The 9372-nt window shown below is 38.8% G+C and overlaps 1 non-coding gene across 1 annotated transcript; it reads right to left on the reverse strand.

Annotated features, from left to right (window-relative positions):
• Window positions 1-8984: 8984 nt before the first annotated feature.
• On the reverse strand, window positions 8985-9058 carry TRNAA-UGC (transfer RNA alanine (anticodon UGC)). The gene has a single exon. It is a non-coding gene; the product is annotated as a tRNA-Ala (tRNA).
• Between the last annotated feature and the right edge of the window lie 314 nt (window positions 9059-9372).

Here is a 9372-nt window from a genome sequence, read left to right on the forward strand (position 1 = left end):
GGGTGTTTCCAGGAGAGCAACACGTGGGCCTGAGTGAACTAGGTGGGAAAGATCTGTCCTCAATATGGGGAGGCACCATCCAATCCGCTGGGGGACCAGAGAGAACAAAAACAGAGGAAAAGGCAAACATATCTTTCTATTCACTGGAGCTGGGATACAATCTACCCTCCTGTCCTTCGACATCAGAACTCCAGGCTCACCAGTCTTTGGGACTTATACCGTCGGTACCAGTGGCTTCCCTGGTTCTGAGACCTTCGAACGTGGACTGAGCTATGCTACCAGCATCCAGTTTACAGATGGCCTGTCATGGGACTCCTTAGCCTTCACAATTGCATGAGCCAATTTCCCTAATAAGTCGCCCCCATATATTTATATACATAGCGTATTGATTCTGTCTGTCTGGAGAACCCTTACTAATTTACTGAGGCTGGCCAGTTAGCTCACCTGGTAAGAGCACGGTGTTATAACACCAAGATCAAGGGTTTGAATCCCCATACCAACCAGCTGCAAAAACAAACAAACAAAACCCCAATATAATTCTTGCCTCCCCCACATGCTCCCTATCCTTTCCTATTACCCATACCCCTACCTATGACCAGTCTGAGTGCCTGCCCTTGGTGCTCAGTAGGCCTTGCTGTAAAAGTTAGGGCTACTCCCACGAGTTCTGGGTCTTGGATCAGCACGTGGTACTTTTTTGTTAGTGTCAATGTCATTAATCTATATATTGTTGGATGTTGTTTTCAGGTTAGTTAGAGCTTAAGAGTTCCATGTAGTAAAATCTTAGATTTGTAGAGTTCTCATGAAATTTTCCACTTTTTAAAAAAATTATAATTTTCCAAATAGACCATTTAATACTGCAGTTTATTTTTATTTATTCTTTTGCTCCCAGGTGGACAGCATTTCCTTCCTATTTGTAGTTTCTTGTTCCCTTGCTCAGCCCTCAGTGAACCCAGAACTCTCAGTCTAGGTAATTCCAGCTCTCCAGTGAGGAGCTGGTACATTTCCATTTGGTTTTATTTATTTATTTACCTATTTTTGGTGGCCGGCTGGTATGGGGTTCTGAACCCTTGACCTTGGTATTACAAGACTGCGCTCTCTAACAATTTGGCTTTAATTGAATATGCCAGGACTAGCCTTGGGTCATCTAAAGAACATTACTGTACTTCAGCACTCATTTTTTTGTTTAACTGATCATTAGGTAATCTCACTTCAGTTTTTTATAAGTAAACGTGAGTGATTACGCATGAGTGGTTGTTACTTTTGCATTATCTTCCATGCTGGATCAAAATCATGATTTTTCAAATTTTCAATTAAAAATGGAGGTAAGGACTTTTAAAAAGTGACTGACAATAACCAAAACAGTATGGTACTGGCATAAAAACAGACCCACTGACCAATGGAATAGAATAGAGAATCCAGAAATCAACCCACATACTTACTGCCATCTGATCTTTGACAAAGGCACCAAGCCTATTCACTGGGGAAGGGACTGCCTCTTCAGCAAATGGTGCTGGGATAACTGGATATCCATATGCAGGAGAATGAAACTAGATCCATACCTCTCACCATATACTAAAATCAACTCAAAATGGATTAAGGATTTAAATATACACCCTGAAACAATAAAACTTCTTAAAGAAAACATAGGAGAAACACTTCAGAAAATAGGACTGGACACAGACTTCATGAATATGACCCCAAAAGCACGGGCAACCGAAGGAAAAATAAACAAATGGGATTATATCAAAGTAAAAAGCTTCTGCACAGCAAAAGAAACAATTAACAGAGTTAAAAGACAACCAACAGAGTGGGAGAAAATATTTGCAAAATATACATCTGACACAGATTAATATCCAGAATATATAAGGAACTCAAACAACTTTACAAGAAAAAAACAAGCAACCCAATTAAAAAATGGGCAAAAGAGCTAAGTAGGCATTTCTCTAAGGAAGATATACAAATGGCCAACAGACATATGAAAAAATGCTCAACATCACTCAGCATCCGGGAAATGCAAATCAAAACCACACTGAGATACCATCTAACCCCAGTTAGGATGGCTAAAATGCAAAAGACCCTGAACGATAAATGCTGGCGAGGTTGTGGAGAAAAAGGAACTCTCATCCATTGTTGGTGGGACTGCAAAATGGTGCAGCCTCTATGGAAAATGGTATGGAGGTTCCTCAAACAATTGCAGATAGATCTACCATACGACCCAGCTATCCCACTGTTGTGAATATACCAGAGGAATGGAAATCATCAAGACGAAGGTATACCTGTTCCCCAATGTTCATCGCAGCACTCTTTACAATAGCCAAGAGTTGGAACCAGCCCAAATGCCCATCATCAGATGAGTGGATACGGAAAATGTGGTATATCTACACAGTGGAAAACTACTCTGCTGTAAAAAAGAATGAAATACTGCCATTTGCAACAACATGGATGGACCTTGAGAGAATTATATTAAGTGAAACAAGTCAGGCACAGAAAGAGAAATACCACATGTTCTCACTTATTGGTGGGAGCTAAAAATTAATATATAAATTCACACACAAACAAAACCGGGGGGGGGGGAGAAGATATAACAACCACAATTCCTTGAAGTTGATACGAGAAGCAAACAGAAAGGACATTGTTGGGGGGGAGGGGGAGAGGGAGGAGGGAGGGAGGTTTTGGTGATGGGGAGCAATAATCAGCCACAATGTATATCGACAAAATAAAATTAAAAAAAAAAAAGTGACTGACAGCTTGTTTTGTGCATCTCAAATAGTATGAAAAGTTTACAAATTGACTACTCTGGGAGTCTGTAGCAAATGTGATAAAACATGCAAAGTTATGTAAACTCTAAAGAATCATGGTTGTTGCTGCATATTATACTTGTAAAAGAAATATATATGTATACATAAATATAACCTCTATAAAAATCCACACTTAAAATTGTCATTTCACTTAATTAGCCAATAGCAAAAGTGACAAAAATACACCAATTGCTGATGTAGCTTGTAGTGGATTGAATTATGTTCCCCCAAAACTCACTGAAGCTTGAATTGTGTCCCCCAAGTTTTATGTATTAGAAACTTGGCCCCCACTATAACTGTTAAGAGGGTGGGAAATCCTATTATGGTAATTGTAAGGTGGAGCTTTGAAGAGGTGATTGGATTGTAGGACAGTGCAGTAGTGAATGGATTAAAAATGGTGGTCAGGGGTGAGGTTCTGAGGGCTTTAAAAGAAGAAGAGAGTCTGTCTCTTTCTCTCTGCTCTCTCTGCTCCACCATTTTCACAATGTGATACCCTGCTATCACTGTCACCACCACCAAGAACTTCACCAGCTGTTTCCCTGGACTTTGGACTTTCTAGCATCAGAAACTGTAAGCAATAAATTTCATTTTCTTTATAAATCACTCAGTTCCATATATTTTGTTATAAGCAATAGAAATGGACTAATACATAGCCTTTCAATTCTCTATTTTGTACTAATACATTAAAACATCTCTTCCAATACAGAACTAATACTTTAAAATACTTTTGTAAAGAAAGCTGGTATCTAGTGGTCATTGCTTGAAGTGAGCCTGATCAATTTTGTGTTGTAGGATATACATCTTTGCCCTTGAAATCTATTGCCTGTTTTGTTTGCTGACTGGCCAAAATGAACACTGTAAGAAAATACCAAGGTGGGGACAAGTCACATCTACTTAGTGAGATTTAATCCTAATACAGATTGTTCTAAATGCCATCTAACTCACCAAACCTTTGGAAAGAAAAAAATCTTAAATGGTTATGATCAAAACAGGCATTAATTTCTCTTTTTCTAGATTACTGAGAAAACATTTTATGGGCATCCCATTTACCTAAAAGTCAACAAAACCAGTTGTTCCTTATTCTTGTCAATGCTGGTATTGTCAGTCTTTCTCATTTTAGCCATTTTACTGGGTGTATAGCAACTGGAACTCTCAAACATTGATGGTAGGAATGTAAAATGGTGCAATCACTTTAAAAACCATTTTGGTATTTTATAAAGCTCAGCCTATGACACAGCAATTCTACTCCAAAGTATTCCCAAGCAAAGTGAATATATTCACCCGGGCTTGTACATTACTACTCATAGAAGCTTTATTAATTATAGCCCCAGACTGCAAACAACCCAAATGCCCACCAACAGGTAAATGAGTAAAGGAACAAATTACCAATGCACATGTTAACACAGACACAATCTCAAAAACATGTTGAGCAAAAGAAGCCAGAAACAAGATTATTATAGTGTATGATTATACTATGACTTCATTTATATGAAACTCTACAAAAGACAAATCTCATCTATAATGAGAGAAGGACCAGTAGTTGCCTGGCGCCAGGGGTTGGGTATGGGACTTGACAAAGGAAGCTTTTGAGGAATGGAAATGTTCTGTATCTTGCTTGTGGTGATTGTTACACAGGTGCTACATTTATTAAAATTCATCAAACTGTACAGTTAAAATGGGTGCATTTGATTATATGTAAATTAACAATAAAGTTGATTTTTAAAGAAGTTCACAGAACCTATCCCTGTTTCTTTATTTCACAGATTCATTGATAATTACAATGGGTTCTATCCCCTATTTGGAGAATAAGCATACTACTGACAATATTTATTGATCCCTCACTATGTGACAGATACTGCTCTGAGAGCTTTGCACGTGTCAAGCTATAAAATCCACCAACAATCCTATGCATTGTTAACATCCACATGTTAGAGATGAGAGAACTGAGGCACAGAGAAGTTAAGCTACTTTTTTGTAAGAGCGTGATTTGCAAATGACAAAGACAGGATTTAGCCTACAGAGTCAGACTCCAGAATTTGGTTTGTAACAACTGCAATATGTGGTTTCCTACTGAATTCATTGGTGTTTACCTAAGAGCTAGTAAATTTGAGGAAACTGAAATTTTAATAGGTAACATAACTTAAAGAGAAGAACATAGAAAATGACTAAACACAAGAGCAGAGGGAGGGCTCCCAAATTGGGTGGTATGCTCTCTTTACCTATTTCTTCACTTGTAAAATGAAGTCCTCTACATAGCAAACTCATATTTAGCAACCTCATGAGAAGAAATATTTCATGTGCATACACAATTTGAAAAGTTATAAAAGGAATGGAATCTTTTTTTTTTTGGTGGCTGGATGGTATGGGGATCCAAACCTGTGACCTTAGTGTTATAACACCACGCTCTAACAAATTGAGCTAACCAGCCAGCCCCTGAAAAGTTATAAAAGGAAGAACAGCAGTCCCTTGCCTTACTTCTCCATAACCCCAAGACTCTCTAGGAAGTAAATACTTGACCCCTTCTGTTTCTCCTATTAGTATCTGTATTCCCAAATGATAAATTATTGCTTTTAATAATTTGTCAGTATTATATATTATCTCTTGACTTCCTGGCCTGGTAGGTAAAGACTTAGTTTTCAAATACCTTCTCCCCCATTTCTCCTTTATCCAACAAAATTGTACCAGAATTCTTGATTAAATCAACAGTCACTATCTAGATTACTAGGACAATGCAAATATTGCTCACTCCTGAACTAAGAAGTCCACTAAGCCACAGTTCCTTTCTTGTAAAACCCTTCATTTTTCCTGGAGTTTGCAATAGCCTTTTTTTGTTATCCTGGTTTCCCATAAATCTGCTATTATTTCTCCCAAATTTCTAACATCTTTGTCTATCAACAATATTTTCCATATGTTCAAACATAACATTCAAGATTCCTCCTGATGATCTTCCCTCCTATCTCCTGCTCTTACCTGGATTGGGTGATCTCCAAGGGTGCTGCACAGTGCTCATCCTGGACTTTCATTGAAGCCTGTGTCGGATTCCTCATTTCCTGTGTGTCTGTTAGTGCATAAAGAGACAGTAGTGATGGTCACCATGATAATGCTGCCGGTTTACTGTGGAAGTGCTTGGCAAAAGTCATTGTACATCAATTTATTGGAAATGTATTCCATATGCATAAGTTGAGTTCATGAATGTAATCAGATGTAATTCAGAAATAAGGATTTCAGAAACCTAGCTCCTAGGTTGTTTTCCCAAACTCTTACTATTCAACATTATCTGGATCTTGTTTCAAACAAATCAGCCATAAAAGGGACATTTATGAGATAGTTGGTGAAGTTTGGGCTGAGTATTTGATGGTATGAAATATTAGTTTTCTATGTGTGATATGGCATTGTGGTTGTGTTAAAAGGGTTCTTTCCTTTTTGAAGATATTTACTAAAATATTTCTATATGAAATGATAAAATGTCTGGGATTTATTTCAAAATAATCCTTTGCAGGGGTGAGGGAGCAAGTAGAAATAGGGCATATATAAGAAACAAGACTGGTTATGTGTTGATAATTGTTAAACTTGGGTGATTGGTATATTGGGGTTCATTATACTACTCTCTCTACTTTTACATGTTTAAAATTTTCCATAACAATTTGTTGTTTTTTAAAGTGGTTTTCAGGGTAAAGCAGGAAAAGAAAATAAGTCTGATGATATTGATAGATAATTGCAGAAAACTTAAAATTTAAAAATCAACTTCTAGTAGGGACATATTTTTCTTGATTTACTTAATGAACTTACATAGACTGTTATTTTAGTTTCCCTACTGTTATTTCCATTACAAATCTTAGCATTTTAGCGTTCTATCTTAAGAACCTCCCCCCAAACTAGATAAATGATGTAAGAAAATTTATGATTTAGTGTATTTATGTACAAACCCAATTTTAATACCAAAGTCAAGATTCATTCATTCTTTCAGCCAACGGTAATTGAGCATCTTCCATATGTCAGGTATTCTTGGGTACTAAAAATACACATATGACAAGGACTCAGACTAGGGACTATTTGTAATTGGCTGGCTAGCCAGTTAGCTCAGTTGATTAGAGTGCGGTGTTATTACACCAATGTCAAAGGTTTGTATCCCTGTACCTGCTAACTGCCAAAAAAAAAAAAAAAAAAAGTTTATAATTTAAAACACCCAGAAAGTTATATGAAGGGTCTTCAAAAAGTTCATGGAAAGGTTTGTATTCTTTTAATTCCACTTTTCCACAAACTTTTTGAAGTACCCTTGTATTTCTAACATACATTATTTCGTTTAGTCCTATAACAATTCTGCAGGACAGCTATTTAATAGGCCTAAATGAGGAAAGTAAGGTTCAGAGAGATTAAGTCACTCTCACACGAGGGTTAACAGAGGAAACAGGACAATAACCCAAGTCAATCTGTCAAGCCTGGACTCTTCTACTACACTCCACCCTAAGCCCTCTTATCGGTCAGATATTATGGTTGGTTGGAAGCAGCTCCCTCCTCTGTTACACAGATCAATTCTCCTCAAAGTGCACTCTTGCAACACCAATTCTGTGTAGTACGCCAGCAGTCAGGCAAGCAAGAGAAGCTGACTTTGATTAAACAGAAAAATTATTTAAAGGATACTGGGTACCTCACAGAATTTTGGGGAGGTCTAGAGAGACCGGTTCAAAGTTAAAGCTCCAGGGGAAAAAATGCCCAAACACATCGCATGGAACTGGCCAGATGAGAAAACTGATGCCATCACCACGAGCACTACCAAGTGTCCTGCAACAGAAGCACAGTTTTACCATCTCCCCACATGCCTGTGCCCCAAATGCAGAGCAGTCAGGGAAATTCCCTGGGTTGTTCTGGGAGAGGATGGACTCAGGAGCGGGGAAGACAGAAACCATGACAAACAACCACAGACCCGCAATAAATGTTAATAGGTCTCTCATGAAAAGGCAAGGAAGCAGGTGGTTAAACAAGTTTCTTATTGCAGGGCCACTTGGAGGTATTAGTATGCTTTAGAGCATGAAGAATCTCCAAGAGGAAGATTGAACAGTTCCCAAACACATCACGGAAGCTTCATAAAAGTGGTGACGGAGGTGGTAGGCTTTCGGCTCAATTGCTTCCTCTCCTGTCCTCTGTTCAACTTCAAATAGCTCTTATTTCTCTGATTCCACTACCTGAACTCTAGTTCAGGAGCCCACATCTCTCACCTGGACTATAGTAGCAGCTCCCAATTGGCCTCCCAGTTCAGGCCCCTTCGGTCATGATCACAAAATGCAAATCTGGTTAAGACAACTCCCTAACTCAAAACACTTTGATGGCTTCCCACTGCCCTCATGAAACACCATGTTCTGGTTCCTACTTCCCATTTTCTCTTGTGCAGCCCCCCTTACCTCCTTACACACACCAGATGTCTGGTATTCACCTTCTTTAGGGAGACTTCTCTGGCTGGACCCTCTTCCCATGGGCTCCTATAGCATCCTACACTTTTACCTTTCATACCACTTTTTTAAAAATTGAATCAAAATTGATTATACATATTTTGGGGGTTCAATGTTGACATATGTTGATCAAATCAATATTACTAGCATATATATAGTTACAAATCGTGCTTATTCTTTATGCCCCTTGTCCAATCCTCTCCTCCCCTCCCACCACTGATAACCCTAGATTTCTTCTTTCCCTCTGAAAGAGTAATGGTTACACTGTTGATTTGTTGCCTAGATGATCTGTCCAATGCTGAAAGGTGTGTTCACATCCCCCAATATTATCATAGAGCAGATGCTTCTTCTGTCACTTTGGAATGGGCTTTGTGGAGAGCCATCCTCTTCTTTTCTTTGGTCTCTGCTGGTGACTCTCCTTGTGTCCATACACTCTCCAGTGGCTGGCAGATCATCTGCATGATGGTTGCGACGTCTAGCAACTTTCACGGCAGCGGTGGTTACTGTGGTGGGCCACCCACATGGAGATGATGTTTTTGGCATGCTCCTTGGCACTGGTGGTGTACCTGGTGTGTGTGTGGGGGGTCCAGTCCCCGGTTCCATAACCCGGGCCCCTGGGCGGGCATAGTACTTAAATCATGTGGCAACTGCTTAACCACTGGTCTGTATTCCCCACTGCACAAGTTCTGAGAAAGCAGAAATTCTTCCTCATGCATTTTTTTTTTTTTTTCCTGGTGGCTGGCCAGTAAGGGGATCTGAACCCTTGACCTTGGTGTTGCAACACCACACTCTAACCAACTGAGCCAACCAGCCAGCCCTTCCTCACACATTTTAATATCCAGCAAAACACTTGCCATGTAAACGGCAGTCTACAAAGATGATGAATAATACACTTTAAAACTTTTAGGTACAAACAGCCTTTTATTTTCTTTTTTCTTTCACAGAATCAGATTTGCATAGCAAACATTAACTGTACACCACAACAAAATCATCAGTATTTAAAATGTTTGTGTTCCATGATGAAGCCAACAAGATGTACTTCCCATTTTTAGTGGGAAAAAATAGGAGGGGAGAAGATAGACATTATACTTACCCTTTGTTTGCACATAGAAAGTTTAGAATCCAAA

This window comes from Cynocephalus volans, chromosome 10, assembly GCF_027409185.1.
Source record: "Cynocephalus volans isolate mCynVol1 chromosome 10, mCynVol1.pri, whole genome shotgun sequence".
Classification (NCBI taxonomy): domain Eukaryota; kingdom Metazoa; phylum Chordata; class Mammalia; order Dermoptera; family Cynocephalidae; genus Cynocephalus; species Cynocephalus volans.